The following is a 20,928-nucleotide window of genomic DNA, read 5'->3' on the forward strand; positions in this document are numbered from 1 at the left end:
GTGGTGACTGAAGAGACAGGAGGAACCGCGGGCCCAATGGAGACAACTGTGCCAGAGAAGCTGCCTTGTATCTTTAGAATCTTGTCCCGGAAGAATGTAGAAAGCGTCTCACACCAATCAGTTGTTGCCGGTAGGATGCAGCTCTGCGCCACAGAGATATATAAAAATACTTCTTCAGCCTTGGTCATTAATATATTTTCCTTGGATATACCAAACAAGGCTGATTCTCTTTCAGGCTGTAGTCTCTTTCCAATTGCCAAAATTTATATCTAAAAAGACTGCCTCAAGAAGGGTTGGATTTGGGAACATGTATAAAATATATGATGCCAACCTCCCTGACCATTAATATGACACCTAAAGCAGCGATTTTCGACTTCCACATACCGTTTCCCCAAAGCTTCTGGAGTCAGATAGGCCAGCCATCGAGATAAAAAGGCCATCTTTTTAAAATTAGCTGCACCCAGGGTTTTATTTCCAAGATGGCAGATTTTTTCCCACTCTCTGGTTGACAAAACACATTGTGTTTCATTAGCTATTTTGGCTAAATGTTTATTGATTAATTGTATATGACCTTGATTGTGCATTAGTTTATACCATTTTCCCATACCCTTCGTTCCTGCCCCATACAGGGCTGCCACTCGATTGCTTACTGGGTTAATAAAGCCTTCCATACTACTCAAAAAATGAACAATCTGCAAATATTCAAAGAAAATTGGTAGATTGGGACTTTTAGCTCTTGCTGTAACTTCCTGCCATGAAACTAATCTATTTTGGGTAATAAATTGTCTTAACTCCTTAAACCCATAGTTTGCCCAATTTATTAAATGATTGTATCTAATTCGAAGACCTAAGCATGAGCCTTCCCCTATACTTAAATATTGCAGCCCCGAGGAGCCCTCTTTTTTAAAAAAGGACTGAAGTCTAAATTAATAAGTTCCTATTGTCTTATATCTAACTTTCTTCGGACATTTAGAGGTTTTTAAAAATACACAAAGTTGAGAGCCGGCTTCCAACATCATTTTATCCAAAAAAAAAGTATCTCTATTGGATTTTGGTCTTATCAGTCCTGCCACTATATCTAGGAAGTGGTTCTGTCGGGTGTAGATTATCTCTTTATACCATTAGGGCAATCATTGGTTTACTTATATGGAAAACAATTTAATCATAAGCAACACACATGGAGACCATAACGGGTATTGCAAAAGTTTTATAAATTACGTCATTTATAAATACCCACATTCATTTGCATGGCTGTCAAAATATAAACGGCGCTGTGATTCGTGACAGGGTGAATCTGGTGCTCAGTGCTGTGGTGAAGGTGCGCAATATATACAAAGTGAGATTTCATAAAATTTTCGTTTTTCAAAAGGCCAGTAAGGAACAGATGTTTGAATAGCTCTGTAAAATAAATGAATTGGACTTTGACACAGAGGTGCCGATTACGATCCGTTAAAAACCGCGTACGAACCGTCGGTCGGAGCGAATTCCCCGTCCGACTCGTACCCGGTTGTAAAACTTTACAAACATGGAATTACGATTCGCACGGAAACACCATTTCCGTACGAATCGTAAAAAACACCGACCGACGAAAATATACATACGAATGTGATCCGGGAATGCTGCGACGTGACGTCGGGACGCTTTCAGGCAGCGTTTCACGAACCAGGAATTACGATTCGAACCGACAGCAGTCCGGACGGCAATATTTTCACGGCACCCAAAAAGTGCCGCAAAAGCGAAGTACGGCGCGAATCGACCAGAGTAGGTGGCCCGGTACACGCCGACCCCCCCCCCAGCCCCCGTAGGTACGCGCCGACCCCCCCCCAGCCCCCGTAGGTACGCGCCGACCCCCCCCAGCCCCCGTAGGTACATGCCGACCCCCCCTGTGTGTACACCCGTGTACGGTGCGTACCCCCCCGTGTACGCTCGAGTCGAACCCCCCTGTGTACGCTCGAGTCGAACCCCCCGTGTACGCTCGAGTCGAACCCCCACCCGTGTATGTACGGTGCGTACCCCCCCCGTGTACGCTCGAGTCGAACCCCCCGTGTACGCTCGAGTCGAACCCCCACCCGTGTATGTACGGTGCGTACCCCCCCCGTGTACGCTCGAGTCGAACCCCCCGTGTACGCTCGAGTCGAACCCCCACCCGTGTATGTACGGTGCGTACCCCCCCGTGTACGCTCGAGTCGAACCCCCCGTGTACGCTCGAGTCGAACCCCCACCCGTGTATGTACGGTGCGTACCCCCCCGTGTACGCTCGAGTCGAACCCCCCGTGTACGCTTGAGTCGAACCCCCACCCGTGTATGTACGGTGCGTACCCCCCCGTGTACGCTCGAGTCGAACCCCCCGTGTATGCTCGAGTCGAACCCCCACCCGTGTATGTACGGTGCGTACCCCCCCGTGTACGCTCGAGTCGAACCCCCGTGTACGCTCGAGTCGAACCCCCACCCGTGTATGTACGGTGTGTACCTCCCCCGTGTACGCTCGAGTCGAACCCCCCGTGTACGCTCGAGTCGAACCCCCACCCGTGTATGTACGGTGCGTACCCCCCCGTGTACGCTCGAGTCGAACCCCCCGTGTACGCTCGAGTCGAACCCCCACCCGTGTATGTACGGTGCGTACCCCCCCGTGTACGCTCGAGTCGAACCCCCCGTGTACGCTCGAGTCGAACCCCCACCCGTGTATGTACGTAGCGCTGGGGGTACGCACCGTACATACACGGGTGGGGGTACGACTCGAACGTACACGGGGGGTTCGACTCGAGCGTACACGGGGGGGTTCGACTCGAGCGTACACGGGGGGGTTCGACTCGAGCGTACACGGGGGGGTTCGACTCGAGCGTACACGGGGGGGTTCGACTCGAGCGTACACGGGGGGGTTCGACTCGAGCGTACACGGGGGGGTACGCACCGTACATACACGGGTGGGGGTTCGACTCGAGCGTACACAGGGGGGTTCGACTCGAGCGTACACGGGGGGGTATGCACCGTACACGGGTGTACACACAGGGGGGGTCGGCATGTACCTACGGGGGCTGGGGGGGGGGGTCGGCGCGTACCGGGCACCTGTTTGGACGTCTCCATGGTTGTTATGGGAGTTCGGTGCGGACGGTCTTTTCACCATACGGTTGTACATTCGGACGCCCGGGATGGATCGTGATTCCCCGGTCGGAGTTCACCTTTCACGTTTGTACGGTGAATCGTACGAGGACGTGTCGGACACATTTTCCGACCCGAGGACGTGTGGGGAAATATTCCCAGTGCGGTTCGTATGGACTTTTTACCATGCGAATCGTGATTGCCAGTTCGTACGGCACTTGTACGATTCGTACGGTAAAAAGACCCGATACGAGTCGTACGGGGACATTTTTTACCGGATCGTGATCGGCACCCGAGTCTTTCAACTGGTCCAGCGAGTATGTCGACGTTTCAACCCAGGGAGCATTACTATATTAGTCAATGCGGGTCTTCATCAGGACAGGGACAGTAGGGACAGCCTAAGAAAGCCCATACAACTCAAAAGGGGCGTGTATTTCTTTATATTTTGACAGCCATGCAAATGAATGTGGGTATTTATAAATGACGTAATTTATAAAACTTTTGCAATACCCGTTATGGTCTCCATGTGTGTTGCTTATGATTAAATTGTTTTCCATATAAGTAAACCAATGATTGCCCTAATGGTATAAAGAGATAATCTACACCCGACAGAACCACTTGTTTATCTTATACATGATTGCCCAGGTTCTGAGGGATACTGGGTTACCCCATTGTTACTATAATCACTATATCTAGGAAGGCTGCCTCATAATATGTTTTTATATCCGGTAGGGCAAGCCCCCCCTGGGCGATTGGGAGTTGAACCACTGCTCGTTTAACCCTTGATACCTTATTTCCCCAGATAAAACTCCTAAACATCATCTCTATTTCTTTAAAAAAAGATATATTAATTCTAATAGGAAGATTGCTGAATAAAAACACTAATAACGGAACAATAGACATTTTGATTAGTGAAACCCTGCCTATAATCGAAAGGGGGATTAGCAACCACTGATCTAATAGCTTCTTGATTTTATTTTTCATTTTAATATAATTTAGATGGAATAATTGATGATATTGAGTGGTTACGAAGATCCCGAGATATCTAATTGGATCTGGTTTGGCTGCTTGTAGCCTCAAGCCTGGAGGAAGGGAATCACTATCTATATTCACAGCCAAAACTTCGGTCTTATTTGAGCTTATTTTATACCCCCCAATTTGCTCATATTTATTAAATTCTCTTAAAAACTTCTCTATATTTTCCTTATTGGGCTTCAGATATAAAACTATATCATCTGCAAATAACTTCAGTTTAGTCATTTGAAGGATGGGGGGTAAAATTGCAGTGTTATTTCTTATTTTGACTGCAAGAGGCTCGAAGAAAAACGTAAAAAGTAATGGCGAGAGGGGACAACCTTGTCTTGTCCCAGGATTTATTGATATTGTTCCCGCTTGTTTTGCATTTATTAAAATCTGGGCCGTCGCCCCCTTATAAATATTTCGTAACATATTTACTATCTGGACTGGAAAGCCAAAATATCAAAGGGCTAAAAACAAAGTGGACCAATTAACTAAATCAAATGCTTTTCAGCATCTACCATTATGATACATGCTGGAGTAGTATTAAAATAATCCAGGGCTTGTATTAGGTATTCCGTATTGGCTGCCATAAGTCATCCAGTTATAAATCCTGTCTGGTCTTCGTGAATTGTTTCCTGAGCCGCGAAGGAAAAACACTCAGCCCATATTTTCATAAAAGTCTTATAGTCCGAGTTTAAAAGACTTATTGGCCGATAGGAGTTTACATCTTCGGGATTTTTATCTTTTTTTACAAAAGACACAATTATTGATTCTTTAAAGCTTGTGGGTATTAACCCTCCCTGATTAATAAAATTAAATAGCCTTTGCAGGGGTTTTAATAGTTCTGTTGAAAAACTCTTATAGAATTCGATAGGGAATCCATCATTCCCACATGCTTTTGCGCCCGCTGTTTTTTTTATCGATATTGAGATTTCATCTAGCTTTATATCCATTCCGAGTTGCTCTATCCGATTTTCTGTAAGTTTACAAAGATCTATGTTTGCAAAATATTCTCGGATTATCTCCTCCCCCACTAAATACTCTGTGGAATATATATCTTTAAAGTGTTGTAGAAAAATCTGTGGAATCTCATCTCTATCCTCTTCTACTCTGCCGTTGTGGGGATTCCAAATCTTCACTATTTTTGCTGCCTCCTGCTTATTCCTAGTAGCGTTAGCCAGAAGTTTTCCTACCAGCTGACTTTCTTCATATACCCTTTGCTGATACATATTTGAGCTGTTGATTTCCTCTAATAAAAAAAAATCTCTAAGAGCAGCTCTCACCTGCTCAAATTTATTAGGAAGCTGTTGTAGATGTAGAGCATATTCCTGTTCAACTGCTTTTTCTAATGTATCTATCCTTAACCCCTTGCATGCCCGCCCCTTTCCCCGCCCAGTGCCGCGCTTTTTATTAGCGGGCGGAGTTCATGACGAGCTGGACTCGTCATGGGCACAGCGCCACCGCAGCCCATGACGAGTCCAGCTCGTCATGGGCACTGAAGGGGTTAATCTCTGATTCCTTGCCTGAGCAGCTGTATAGGCAATAATCTGTCCACGTACAGCCGCCTTAAATCCACCCCATATAGAGAAAGGTTCCGCAGTTCCTTCGTTGATTTTAAAATAATCTAAAATCCATTTCCTCAAACTTGCGACCCATTTTTGATCCTGGAGCAGACTGCGGTCCAGTTGCCACCTGGGTCGCTCTCTGCTCCCGGTCTCCAACAGAATCTCAAGCTCGACCTTTGCATGGTCTGAAAAGGGATTACAGCCATTATCTACTTAAACTATTTGGAGGGATCTCGATATCAAAAAGAAATCGATCTGAGAAGCGGTTTGAAAACGATATGAATGACAGGTAAATTTTGTCGTTTCTGGATGTTTAGCTCGCCAGGGGTCTATTAACTGATATTCTTGTTTCAAGGCTTCGGTGATTTTCAAAGTTTTTGGTTTTAGTTGTTTTTTGTTTTTGTTAGATGTATCTCTCTTTAAGTCTTGTATAAAATTAAAATCCCCTCCCAATATAAGCTGCCCCGAAGCCCATTTATTTTGACCAGACTGATCGTATCGTCTGACACTGGTCCATAATAATTTACAAAATTAATAATCTGCCCTTGTATCTTAACTGAGACCTCTATCCATCTCCCCAGTATATCTCTTTGGACTTCTAATATTTCCCAGGGTAGTTTTCTTGAAAAAAAGATTGCTACACCTCTCTGGGCCAAGCCAGCTGATGCAAAAAATGCATATGAGAAGTATCTGGGTATATAGTATATATACTTTGGGAGAGTTTGATTTTAGATGGGTTTCCTGAAAAAATATTACTTGAGGATTGCAGGATATCAACCACTTCATCAGGGCACCATACTTTTGTTTGTTCAACATCCCGTTGATATTGACTGATAAGATTTTGCATTTATTAATTGCCATTGAAATTCTGTATTTCTATATTTATCTCAAACATCTGATTGTAATAAAAACTGCCACTTTGCACTTGCACTTGCTCTATTTTTCCTGTTTTATACCCCACACCCTTTAACCCTTCCCTTATAACCCCCTCTGAATGTGGAATCCTCCCCACCAACCACGCTGACCACATCCCCCACCCTCCTCTTCTCTGGGTGTCCTGTTGTTACACCCGAGTGATCACACATCCTGGCAATCCCAGCAAATTTATTTTTCATCATTTTCTTTTTTTTTCCCCTTCTTTCCTCCTTTCTTCCCTCCTATCCTTCTCCCTTCTTTCTTGAATCAAAGAGAAAGTCTTAATCTTAGACCGATCCTGCCTAAGATGCCGGACCTTCTGAGATTTCATTCAATAATTTCTGTGCTTCCCCCAAATCAGAGAACATATAAAACTTGCCCCTTATCAATACTCTCAATTTGGATTGCTGAGCAATGGTTGCTTGAGCTCCTCTGGCTTTAAACAAACACAGCATCTTAACAAATTCTTTCCTTCTCAGAGCCGCGGTCGCAGTCATATCAGAAAAAATACAACATTTTACATTTTCGTTTACTGAAAACTGCCTCTGTTGTATTGCTTTAGACAATATTTTTTCCTTGATTCGAAAATCAGCATAATTTAGCAGTATTGTACGTGGCATCGTGGAATTGGGGAAAGGGCGAGCTGGGATTCGATGGACTCTTGTAATAGTGAGGTCGCCATCAAACTCTGGAATAACTTTTTATTTTATAAATGCGTCAACCCACTGCAGAGTTTGAGAGCCCTCCATTCCTTCTGGAATCCCGACTAAAGGTAGATTAGATCTCCGTGAATGGTTTTCTAATTCTTCCATTTTATTCTCGAGGAAGTTTTTGCTCTTCACTGCAGCGTTTGCTTCTTTCATTACAATCGTCATTTGATCTTCCAGTACCGAAATCCTTGCCTCCGCCTCTTGAAGTCTGATTGGAAAACCTAACATTGCTTCTTCAATTTTTTCCAGACGGGCATGGACGATATTTAACTCAGTTTTCTGTGATGTTTTCAGCTCGCGGAGTTCTTCTAATATCAAGTTTAGCATATCCTTAAAATCCATCTTACCTTCTCCGATGAATTGCCGTCTAGGACTATTACCAGTCAGAGGAGATAGGTGGTGGGCTACGGTATTATTCCTATTAACCTCAGAATTTGTTTGAGGATCTTGCCACAATGTTTCAGTGATGCTGATCAGCAACTTGTCAGACACATCATAAGGGACGACAAAGTGGACGAGGCCCTATACTGGAATCGCCTGTGGACGGGACACAAAGAGCACTTGTTGCGTGGTTCATGGACCCATAATGTAGCAGAGGAACGAACACCACTGAGATTGGGGGGCAAAAGCTTACATCGGAAAGAAACTGAAGGCAATATCATTTTGCATGCAGCAAGTCACCATCCACTCAATCTCAAGTGGAGCACCTCATATGGGGAGTTACTCCGTGCCAAGCGTAACTGCAGTACAGAGGAAATGTATGCAAGAGAGAGGGATAGGATGTTTGAGAGATTCAGGGCAAGAGGGTTAGGAGAGTAGGATCTGGTTCACATGTTTACCCCCACTTTTTGCTGGTGTTTCACTGTTTTTCGACTTTAGTCTGGCTGGGACCCTGCTATTCAGGGCCCCAGCCTAGCTGCTTCCTCTCTAAATTGATTTCATGTACTTTAGGTACACTCCAGATTGGATTCTAGGGTACCCTTGTGAGTCCCTAGTATATGGTATACTATGTACCCAGGGCATAGGTACCCCAGCGGCCTACCAGGGGCTGAAGCATGTATTGTGCCACCCCTGGAAAGCCAGGCAAAATGACACCACAGGTCTGCTACTGCAGCCTGAGTAAGGTGGTGCATGCACCCCTTACTGAGGTATAGGTTCACAATACCTCACCTATCACTGCATATAGTAACCTATCAGTCACCCCTATGGCAGGCCTTATCTCTCCTGAAGGCAGGGTGCTTGGTTATATGTGAGAGGTTGCCCAGGCATGAGCTGAGCACCTCTGCAGCCTTCGGAATCTCTTCTCCGGGGTTGTCTGTGGTACAGCCTGACCATAGACTCTGCAAGTGCATTATATCTAAAAGGTTAATGCTAACTTTGGACTGGCTGCACGGAAACATGTTGTGTTTGGTGTCAAACACCTTGGAATCATACCCCCACATCAGTTCTTGATGTGAGGATATGATCCCACCCTTCTAGAGGGAGAGACATGGCAGTACTGGTATACCCGGTAGAAATCTAATAGAGCCCTGGCATCACAAAATGGATGCTGCAGCCACAGATACGGGTCTGGCCTCCTGCTGCTGACTGAAACTCCGGCAGGGGAGGCCTGGACAATAGGTTTCCTGTCACATGGAGGTGCAACCACCTCCCAGACAGGCTTATGTGTATTGGGGCTGGGTGGGAGCACTCTTTGTGTGCTTTGAAGTCCTGCACTGGGGGCACATTTGGTGTCCCTGTGCATAGTCCAGCTCAAACCAGTTCAGGGGCTTCCAGCCCCTACTGTGGTGCGAAACTGGACAAAGGAAATGGGTGTAGCCGCCCCTCTTTCCAAACCCTCCCATAGGTGGTTCCCTAGAGTTAGTCCAACCCCTTCCTTAGGTATAAGTAAGGAACCTCTGTAACCAGAACTTTAGATATCCATGGATGAAACTCTGAAGCTGAATCCTGGAACTTTGACACTCTACTAAAGACTAGAGGACTGAAGAAATCTCCCTTGGGGTCAAGGAGTGACTCCCCTGCTTGGCAGGCACCAACGATGCATTCTGCCAGTATGCATCTCTGAAGCTCCCGCCGGACTCCGAAGTATTTGCAGCCCGGTTGAGGATTTCCAGACATCTCAGAGGCTGACCCGAGTCCCCAGAAAAGCTGGGACCCGCAGCGCTCGTGAGTAGCGTGGAACCGGAACTCCTGGTCACCGTGCACTTTTGCAAGTTCATTGACTTCTCAACATCTCTTGAAGTCATGCTTGGGGTTACTCATAGCCCCTACCTCGAGCAAAAGATCCACTGAAGATTGTTGACCTAGTCACCCCAAGTGACCCATGGGCCGCCATTTTGTGTTCCTCTTGAGGTCCCATCGCGATCCCTGGTCTGTCGACTGTTGGGTCCCTGAGGGGGTAACTTTGATTTTCCTTGGGCTTCCCTGGTTGCTCCAGACGTGCCCTGACTCCCAACCAAGTGGTGAGTCCCTCAGATCTTGCTGGTCTGCACCAAAGCATCTTTCTCCTTTCTGCATGGGTTGCTGTTGCCAAGGCTTGTTGTGTTCAATCCAGGCACCAACACTGCAGCACTCGACATCCTTTGTGGGACAGTTCAAATCCAGCTCCTGATCATCCTTGACACCTCCTGGTCATCGTGGCTGAAGAGTCAAGCTTCACCATCTTCACCTGAAATCACCCGACATCGGTGGGCATCCGCCTATCACCTTCCTGGTCACTGGCAAGTGACCCAGACTCTGTCTCCTCTGCTTTCAGGTTCTTCTCGACTTCGATCCAGGCTTGGATCTCTTCGGACACTTCGCATCTTCCCGCAGCAGCACTTCTTTGCCAGCTCCCATTGAAATCGACGACGCGACCCGACACCATTTGACACCTATGCACCTGGCTTCCCTGGGTGAGGTAACACGAGCACTCCGGTGCTCCCGTGGGTGTTGACCCTAGAACTTCCTAATTCCCAAAGGGTTTGGTCCTGACTAATTTCTAAGTGTCCCTAATCTTTAACCGCGACGTTCCCCAAAGAAGCTAACGGGAGCTCGCGACTGTGTTCTCACACTGCACACGGCCCCGTGGGTCCCCTGTGTCACTACTTTGGGTGGTTCCTTGGGGTCCCAGCGATTCTACAGGCTCTAGGACTTGTATCTAATTAAGTCGTGGTTCTTATACCACTATTTTAGTATATGGTTTGGCTCGCCCCTAGGGCCTGACGTGTATTTGTGCTATTTTACTGTCATATTTGAAGTGTAACTTATGTGTTTTGACCTCTAGTCTCATAAAGAGACTAGGAGGGTGTGTTATATATACCTGATGTGGTTGTCTTTCATTTAGGCACTCAAGAGATTATAGACTGGTAAAACAAGCTGCTTTACATTCCTTCAAGACTTAGCCTGAAGGCTGCTCTCCATAGCTACCACTAGGATAGCTTTCAATAAAGGTTGTCTTTAACCTATAACCAATAACGGGTTGTTTGGACTGGTACAGGGTGCCCACTATAACTAGTGGACAGCATATACCAGGCCAACTTCTCACATTGGTGTGCAGCGGATGGGATTCCAGCTTGCTATTGTTTTACCAGATAATCTCAATTGAGTCACTAACTAAAAACCACTATTCAATTCAATTTATTTATTATGTTTTGGCTCTCAAAAGAGGGCCACATAGAAGTTTACAATGATAAAAGCAGAAGACAAGTACATATCAAGATTATGACATTTGAGAAACATATTTAAGTACAAAAATAACATACAATGACAGATCTACAGCAGGAAGCAATGTCAAACATCTCCAGAGGCATGTTAATAAATAGCTAAAAAACCTTTAAAAAAGTTAAAAATATAGAAACAGAACATTTCATTAGGAGGCCAATAAAGTGCTTGGAGAAAGCCGTTCAAAGTGGAAATGCCCAGACGGATACAAATAGGTTTTAACCATCTGAGACGCAATATACGGAGCGCAGGGCAGGTCAATAAAACATGCATACAATCCTGGGTACTCAGTTTACATAAATTGCACATAGGAGAAGAACCGTACCATTTGGATAAAAGTAGATTTAAAGGTACTAGGTCGTAACGTAAAAGAAACCAGAATCTACGAATACCATGCGGCAAGTTCCATGTGACATAGGGTTGGGCCAACTTCATCACATAAGAATTAAGGAGAAGGTCTACATCCCTTTTTTCACAGATTAACTTCTTATCAGACTGAAAACATAGTTCCCACGAGGCCTGTTTTAATACGAGTTTTAACTGTAAGGGAGAATACAAAAACAAGGTGTTTTCATCTAATTTTAGAAGGGTTACGGCTTTTCTAAAATTCCTTACAAGTTGTGAAAACTCTTTGAAATTACCCAGTAATTCACTTCTGAGGAGAGCTCTCATCGTCCCTAGTTCAGCTCTAGCCAGGCAGGCCACCCATTTTACTAGGGCACATAGTCCCTGTACCCAACTGCTCCTGAGACCGAAATCGAGCCTACAAGCGGCCAAAGAGCACGCAGTATTCAGAGAAGATAGGGATCTTAAGAGTTTCCCCTCAATCTTATGGCAAAAGTCCCAATATTTCACCTCTATAAGTTCTATACCATACAGTATCGTTGCGGGGATTTTAGACCTGTACACCTCCAGTAAACACGAAAAGTGCCTTTTCCCCGTAGCCTGATAGAGGGAGTTTAAACCTTTGCCATGGGCGAGGGCTTTGCGTGAACTATGCTCAATATGGGGCCTCTCACTCAAGTTAGCCTTGATAATTTTCCCCAGGAAGGTATAGGAGTTAACAACCTCCAGTTTTTGGCCGCCGATATACCATCCAAAATTTACAGATCGGCACTTCTTCTTACCGGCTATGCACATAACTTTACTTTTAGATATATTAATCTTCATGCAATGGGCAGCAGCAAAAACATGAAGGGCATGTAGCCGATTTGTAAGTCCTTTAGGAGTCAAGTCTAGAATAAGGACGTCATCGGCATACATCAAGCAGGATATTGGGGTCCCCCCCATCACCGGAGCAATACCCTCACTGGCAGACAAGGCGGCGGGTAGGTCTACAGTATATAAGGAGAACAAAAGGGGAGCCAATAAACAGCCTTGTTTAAGGCCATTCAAGGACGAAATTTGATGGGAGAGCCCCCTTTCGCCCCCTTGCAAGACACTACACCAAGTCTCTGTATGGAGAGTCCGAACAAGCTCCAATAGATAAGCTGGAACACCAAGAGCTGCCAATTTTCTCCACAGCGTTCTACGGTCTACTTTATCGAACGCTGTGGAGAAATCAATAAAAGCCGTATACACCACCCCCCCTCTCACCTGCACGTATTTATCAGTAACCACATGGAGAGCGGTGAGGTTATCTAAAGTACCATGCCCCCTACGGAAGCCAGTTTGTTCAAGAGGCAAGATATTATTCTCCTCGACCCAGTCGGAGAGGAAATTTAAAAGACATTTCGCAAAGACCTTTCCGATAGAGTCGAGGAGGGCTATCAAACGATAATTGCTGGGGCTATCCCTGGTTCCCTTCTTAAAAATAGGGACCAAGATACTTCCCCTCCAGGAGGCAGGTACCGTTTTAGACAAGAAACAGGCTTTAAACAATGGATACAGGATTTTACTCCACCTTAAAGGATCCTGCTTCAGGAGTGTCATAGGGAGTTCGTCAGGACCCATTGCCCCAGAGGCACGCATATTTTTTATAGCCATCTCAATTGCTTCCTCTGTGGGATAATTAATGAGTCCTTCGGGCGTTGCATCTAGGACAATATCTTCACCTGTAATACCATTCCCTGCATAGAGGTCCCGAATATAAGTGATCCATACCTCTTCAGCTATGGGGATGGGGCAAGGGCTTATTCTAGTACCACATCCCTTCCCAATTATTGCCCAAAATTCTCTAATCCTACCATGAACAACTGATTCCCTCAAGTTGATCCAAACTGTATCTTCCTTCTCCTTTTTTATTTTCGCCTTTAGTCTGCATCTCTTTCTTTTTAGTCTAGAAATTTCTTTTTCTCGTTCCATAACTCTATCTAGATATTGCTCACGGACTAGTTTATTTATTTCCTTGTTCAGGATGCGTAGTATACTAGGCACCACTACCCCTTTTCTAGGGCGGGAAGTCTTTTTTACATGTAAAATAATGTTTCGCATGAGTTTTTCAAAATTAACTATTTCTAGACCACGCCACTCATTTAATTCTATTAAAGTTTCACATAATATATCCTGGACCCCATTAATGGCAGAAGGATTCCAAAAACACCTTCCCGTGGAAGCGTGGAAAGCAGCGTCACTGCCGTTAAGGGACCATGGCGCAGTGGGCATGGAATTTAAAGAAATAGTTATGAGCATTACACTATGGTCGCTCAGAGATGTAGGAATAATCTTAAAATCCTGAATACACGGAAACAAGCCATAATCCGAGATTGCATAATCCAAGATAGAAGACCCAAAAGGAGACTTATGTGTAAATTTGGCAGGCACATCGGACGGGAATCTCCCATTTAATATAAGTCCCTCAACGGCCGCTAGTTCTTTTAGCAGAATCTTCCCTCTTTTGTTAGTCACTAACTTATCTGGGAAGAGGGGTAGGGGAACAAAATGCGCCTCTTCTTTAGATTTATTTCTAAAAAGTTTCAGACTAGCATTGGAAATTTTGCAGTTCAGATCTCCAACGAGAATGATATCCGGAGGGGATGGAACATTTTTAATTTGATCAATATATCGAAATACCTGCTTCAATATGAGATTAAAACGCTCTTCTGGAGGAATATACACATTAAGAATAACAATAGGTGACTTTTTAAAATTACTAAACAGATTTGCTATTGTTATAGCGTGAAAAAATTTACTTGGGTCGGTGTAATGGGAAAATCTCCACTGCAATTTATTTGATAATAGACAAGCGATTCCCCCCCTAGCGTGACCTTTCTTGGAAGGGGCAGCTGGCACTTCCAAAACATAGAAATCTTTCGAAACGTCCAGCATATTAATACACCAGGTTTCCTGTATACAAATCACATTTGCTCCTAAAGAGAATAAAAGGTCAAATTTCTCTGGGCTACTATGAATCCCTGCCGCATTCCAAGAAATAATTTTCAATGGGGTGTTAAAGATGGTGAAACAATTTGGGGTTATCTGTGGTCTTAGTAGATAAGGCACTAAAGGTACCCTAGGTACATATAATACACGCTTTAGAATACAGTAAGTTCTACTGAACTTAGAGGAGAGTAGGATCTGCACTTATGTTGCCCCCACTTTTTTTCTGATGATAACACTGGTTTCTGGCTATAGTCTGGCTGGGACCCTGCTAATCAGGGCCCCAGCCTCTCTGTTCTCTCTAAACAACCTGGAGTGCATATTAGATGCACTAGTGATTGGATACTGTGGTACCTTATGAGCCCCTAGTATATGGTAACTTAGGTACCAAGGGCATAGGTACTTCACAGGCCTACCAGGGGCTGAAGCATGTATTATGCCACCCCTGGAAAGCAGACTAAATCTGGCACCACAGCCCTGCTTCTGCAGCCTGGGTGAGGTAGTGTTAGCACTCCTCACAGAGATATAGGTTCCCTATATCTCACACATATAAACCTATCAGTCACCCCTAAGGCAGGCCCTATCAATCCTGAGGGCAGGGTGCTTGGTTTCCATGTGAGGGGGTGCCTCTGCCTGATCAGGGCCCCTCTGCAGCTGGCAGAGTCTATTCTCTGTGGCTGTTTGTGGATGCGGTTAAACCATATACTCTTAAGTGCATTATAACCTCGCGGTAAATGCTAACTCTGAGATGACTGCATCAAAACATGTTGTGTTTGGTGTAAAACGCTTTGGAATCATACCCCCACACCAGTAACTGGTGTGGGAGTATGATCCCACCCTTCTAGAGGGATAGACATGTACCTACTGTGGAAACACGGTAGAATCCTGAAAGAGCCCTGGTATCACAAAATGGATGCCACCAGCACAGACACTGGGCTGCCCTCCTGCTGCTGACCGAAACTAGCAGTGGAGGAGGCCCAACAATAGGCATCCTGTCACAGGGAGGTGTCACCACCTTCCAGACAAGATTTAGTGTATTGGGGCTAGGTGGGTGCACTCCTAGAGTGCTTTGAAGTCCTGCACTGGGGGAGCAGTAGGCTCCTCTGTGCATATGCCAGCTCAAACCGGTTCAGGGGCTACCTGCCCCTGCTCTAGCATGAAACTGGACAAAGGGAAGTGGGTGTAACCACCCACTCCCCTGACCCTCTCATAGGAGTGGTCATAGAGCTAGTCCCTCCCTTTCCTTTAGTATAAGATAGGGAAACCTTGCCATTGCAAACTAGATATCCCTAGACGACGCTCTGAAGAAGAGTCCTGGACCTTTGACATTTCACTACCTTTGGAAGACTGAAGAATCTCCCTTGGAGTCAAGGAGTGACTCCCCTGCTTGGCAGGCAACAAAACTTTGCATCAATGGTCGCAAACTTTCCCACTCCTGCCGGAGTCCGAAGTCCATGCAGCCCCGAAAGGGGATTTCCTGACCTCTTGACGGCCATCGTGAGTCCCCAGCAAAGCTGAGGCAAGTGGACCCCAGGAGTGACGAGAAACAGCAATACCCGGGTACTGTGCACTATTTTTGAGTGCAATCCCTTCACAACATTCTATGAACTTGTGCATTGGATGACGTATGGTGCAAGCCTCCAGCAGGATTTCCACCGAAGATCAGAGGCCTACCTCGTCCCGAGTGACCGTGAGCTCCTGTAAAGTGAATCCTCCTGAGGCGTCTTCGCGATCCCATGCCAGTTGGCTTGTGGGTCCCCTGAAGACTTTTCCACAGAACCAAAGGGCTCCCCTGATTTCTCCAGGCCTGCCCTGACTTACCCTCGCTGGATGAGTCCCTCAGACCTTGCTGGTCTGCACCGCTGACTTTCGTCACTTTCCACAAGACTTGCTGTTGCCAAGGCTGGTTGGCTGCAATCCGGTTGCCGACACCTCAGAAAGCTGCAGACTTCGTGGGACACTCCGAATCCAGCTCCTGGTCATCATCGACGCCTCCTGGACCTCGTGGCTGGAGAGTCAAGACACCGTGATCACCTGAAATCACCCGACGACTGTGGTCATCCATCTTCCTGGGCCCGGGTCACTGGCTAGTGACTTTGAACACTGTCTCCTCTGCTTTCAGGTCATCTTTCTTCTGAATCCAGCCTTGGATTCCACCGGACACTTCTTCTGTCTTCACAAGCAGCAAGTCTTCTTTGGCTCCCATTGAAAACGACGCCGCGACCCGACACCAAAAGACACCTATGCACCCGGCTTCCCTGGATGAGGTAACTCGTGCACTCCGGTGCTCCTCTGTGTGTTGGCTCTAGAACTACTTACCCTGTAAGTGACTTGCTTGAAGACTCTCCCGAAGTATCCTAAAACTTTCAAATTCCAACCGCGCCTTGCTCCATCGAAGTCTTTTGAGATCCGCAGCTGTGTTCTCACACTGCATGCATCTCCCGTGGGTCCTTTACTTACCTGCCTTGGGTGGATTAGTGAGGCCCCAGCGCTTCTGAAGACCTTCTCCCTTCTCAAGTCGTTCTTCTTATACCTCTTTTTTAGTATATGGTCTGGTACGCCCCTAGGGCCCCAGCCATATATGTGCTTAACTTGTTGTGAACTGTTGATTTTTGCATATAATCTTGACTTCTAATCTCATAAAGAGATTAGTAGAGTGTGTTAGAAATAAATACATATATATTTTATATATATACCTGTGTGGTGTCCTTTCATTTGGTAATTCAAGAGATTATAATATAAAATAAGCTGCTTTACATTCCTCAGAGACTTAGCCTGAAGGCTGCTCTCCACAGCTACCACTAGGATAGCTTTCTTTAAAAGGTTGTCTTAAACCTATCTACCATAAGAGTCGAATTGGACTGGTGCAAGGTGGCCACTTTAACTAGTGACCAGCATATGCCAGGCCACCTTCTCACATTGGTGGGCAACGTTTGGGATTCCAGCTGGCCATTGTTTTACCCGAAAATCTCTATTTGAATTACTAACTGAAAACCACTAAAGGTACTCAAGGTGCATATAAAGTCAAACTTAGTATCAATAAGTTCTACTGAACTAAGAGCTGTGAGTGAAGGGATAGCACACCCTTGCTACAGCTCAAGCTAGGATCAGTAGCCCACAAACTAGTGTAGGTAGTACAACACTGCACAACACTAGAATGTCCTTAAGGGCTGGAGCCAGTGGGTCCACCCAACCTCAGTATAAGGACATGACTTTCTTTGACTTGAAAGCCATGTGTGCTGCAAGGCACCTGAGGATAGGACAGAGTCCCTCCACACTACACCTGATATATCTGTTGACAAAAGATGATCTTAAATTAGCTCTAGGAGCTAAAGGGTCTGAATCAGGGGGGGTCAGCTATAGTCTCTGGGTCAGATGATGAAAATCAAGATGACCTGGACTCTGTGGTTGAAGGGCCAGACCCACAAGGGTCTGAAAAGGACAGAGGAATTCTCCCTAAGAGAACTGACAGAGTGGAGGAGAGGCCTAGGTCCCTGTCTAGGGAATCTGACCGCTCATATCACTCTGGCAGGGAATCTTTCCAGCAGAGGAACTTATACTTTCCTAGAAGGGAGACCTCCTCTGACAGAATGGACAAACTGCTGCAGTATGAGGAAGCAAGATTTTCCCTGAAGGCCAAGCAGTTGGCATTAGACAGAGAAGCCTTTGAGCTCCAGAGAGCTTCTAGAAAAGAGGGGTTAGAAACCCCTGGTGGCAGCAACAGTGTCCCTAGAGTCAGAGATTACATTCCAGACCATAGGAACCTGTCCAAGGTTTTTCCTCTCTACCAGAGTGGGGATGATATCCACAAATGGATAACTGCTATGGAGAGGGCCTGTAGAGTACAACAGGTCCCCCAGAAACAGTGGGCAGCAATATTGTGGCTCTCCTTTTCTGATAAAGGTAGAGACAAACTCCTCACTGTTAGAGAAGAGGATGCTGATGATTATGAAGTCCTGAAGAGTGCACTAATAGATGGGTTTGGCTTAACCACTGTGCAGTACAGGTTGAAGTTCAGAGACACCCAGAAAGCACAGACTCAGGACTGGACTGACTTTGTAGATTGTGCAACCAAGGCTCTGGAGGGTTGGCTGGTTGGTAGTAGAGTTACTGATTTTAAGGGATTGTATAATCTTATGATGAGAGAACAGATCCTTAATAATTGCCAAAAACAGTTGTTGCATCAATACTTGGTGGACTCTGATCTTACCTCTTCCCAAGAATTGGGAAAGAAGGCAGACAAATGGGTCAGAACCAGGGTGGGGCAGAAAACCCAGAGCCAAGGGGGTGACACTAAGAAGCAGGATTCTAAGGGCTCTGAGAAAAGTGGGGATAAGTCAAAAGACCGGAAGTCTTCACAAGGGCCCCAAAAATCTGCATCTGGTGGGGATTCACAGTCTAACAAAGGGAAAGGCCAAAAGAAGCCCTGGTGCAAATTCTGTAAACAGAAAGGGCACTGGACTTCTGACTGTAACAAGTCCAAAGACCAAATCACCACCACTCCTGCCCCTAAGGCAACTGGTCCCCCTAGTACAGCTACTGGTGGAGGTGGTAATCAGAATAAGGGTGTAGTAGGGTTGACCCTGGGTTCTGAAGTGGACTCTGGCCTAGTCAGAGTACCCACTCAGGCATTACTGATTTGTGATGGAGACATTGATATGTCCTTCCTAGTGAGCCCCAGTAATCTGGGCAAATACAAACAGAAGCCTGTAATAAATGGCAAACAGGCTTTGGCATTCAGGGACACAGGAGCTAGTGTCACCATGGTGGCAGAGGATCTTGTGGACTCTGGGCAGATCATCCTGGGCAAAATGTATCAGGTTACCAATTCAATCAATGACAGGACCAACCATAGTGTGGCAGTTGTGAATTTCTCCTGGGGAGGGGTAACTGGACTCAAGAAGGTTGTAGTCAGTGCAGACCTCCCTGTTGAGTGTCTATTGGGCATTGATCTAGAGACTTCAGCCTGGTCTGAAGTAGAGTTATGGACTCATGCTGAGATGTTGGGCATACCTGCAGAGGTATTTGCTGTGACCAGGTCACAGGCCAAAATGCATCAAACTGAACCAGCTCGGGATCCTGAAAGTATGGATCAGGTGCTACCCAAGAGGAGGAGCAGTAGGGTTAAGGCAGTGCTTTCCCCTCTGTCTCAGATCACAGATTCCCCTCCTGAGGGAGGAGAAGCAGATCCTGAAGAAGGAACTGCCCCAGAGGGACTTGAGCCTGATCAGGTTGAGTTCTTGGGGGTAGGGGGGCCTTCTAGGGAAGATCCGAGTAAGGAGCAACAGTGATGCCCCTCTCTTGAACCCCTCAGACAGCTGGCTGCTGCTGAGGCTGCGGGGAGTGCTAGTGGGTCCCATAACTTTTATTGGGATGAGGGACTCCTATATTCTGAGGCTAGATATCCTACCCCTGGAGCAACCAGGAGGTTGGTAATACCTCAGAAGTTTAGGGGGTTCCTCTTGACCCTAGCACATGACATCCCTTTAGCAGGACACTTGGGCCAAAATAAGACCTGGGACAGGCTTGTTCCACATTTTCATTGGTCACATATGTCAGAGGACACCAAGGAGTTTTGTCGCTCCTGTGTCACTTGCAAAGCCAGTGGCAAGTCAGGTGGCACAACAAAGGCCCCCCTGATACTACTACCTGTGGTGGGGGTACCCTTTGAAAGGGTAGGGATTTACATTTTTGGTCCCCTTGACCCTCCAACTGTATCTGGGCACAGATTTATCCTGGTGGTAGTGGATCATGCCACCAGGTACCCAGAAGCAATTCCCCTGAGGACCACCACAGCCCCTGTGGTGGCAAGAGCCCTCATTGGAGTTTTCTCCAGAGTGGGTTTCCCAAAGGAGGTTAAATCTGACAGAGATGCCAACTTCATGTCAGGGTATCTAAAAGCAATGTGGAAGGAGTGTGGTATAACTTACAAATTCACTACTCCCTATCACCCACAATGCAATGGGTTAGTTGAACGTTTCAACAAAACCCTAAAGGGAATGATTAAAGGCCTCCCAGAAAAGCTTAGGCGAAAATGGGACCTTTTACTTCCCTGCCTTCTGTTTGCATACAGAGAGGTTGCACAGAAGGGGGTTGGCTACGGCCCATTTGAACTTCTGTTTGGGCATCCTGTAAGAGGTCGATTATGTTTGGTGAAGGAGGGCTGGGAGTTACCTCTCAAACCTCCCAAACAGGATGAGATGGATTATGTACTTGGTCTCCGCTCCAGGATGGCTGAATACATGAAGAAGGCAACTAAAAACCTGGAGGCCAGCCAAGAACTACAAAAGACTTGGCATGACCTAAAGGCTGTGCTGACTGTATACCAGCCAGGACAGAAAGTGTGGATGTTGGCGCCTGTAGCCCCAGCAGCTCTACAAGGCAAGTGGAGTGGCCCCCATACAATTGTTGAGCAAAAGGGAGAAGTCACCTACTTGGTGAATGTTGGAACTCCCAGGAGCCCCCTTAGGGTGCTCCATGTCAACAGATTGAAACCATATGTTGACAGGGCTGACATGGGCTTGCTCATGGCAACTGATGAGGAACAGGAGGAGGAGAATGACCCTCTCCCTGACCTGCTCTCACAGAACCCTGGTGAT

This window comes from Triturus cristatus, chromosome 4_2, assembly GCF_964204655.1.
Source record: "Triturus cristatus chromosome 4_2, aTriCri1.1, whole genome shotgun sequence".
NCBI lineage: Eukaryota > Metazoa > Chordata > Amphibia > Caudata > Salamandridae > Triturus > Triturus cristatus.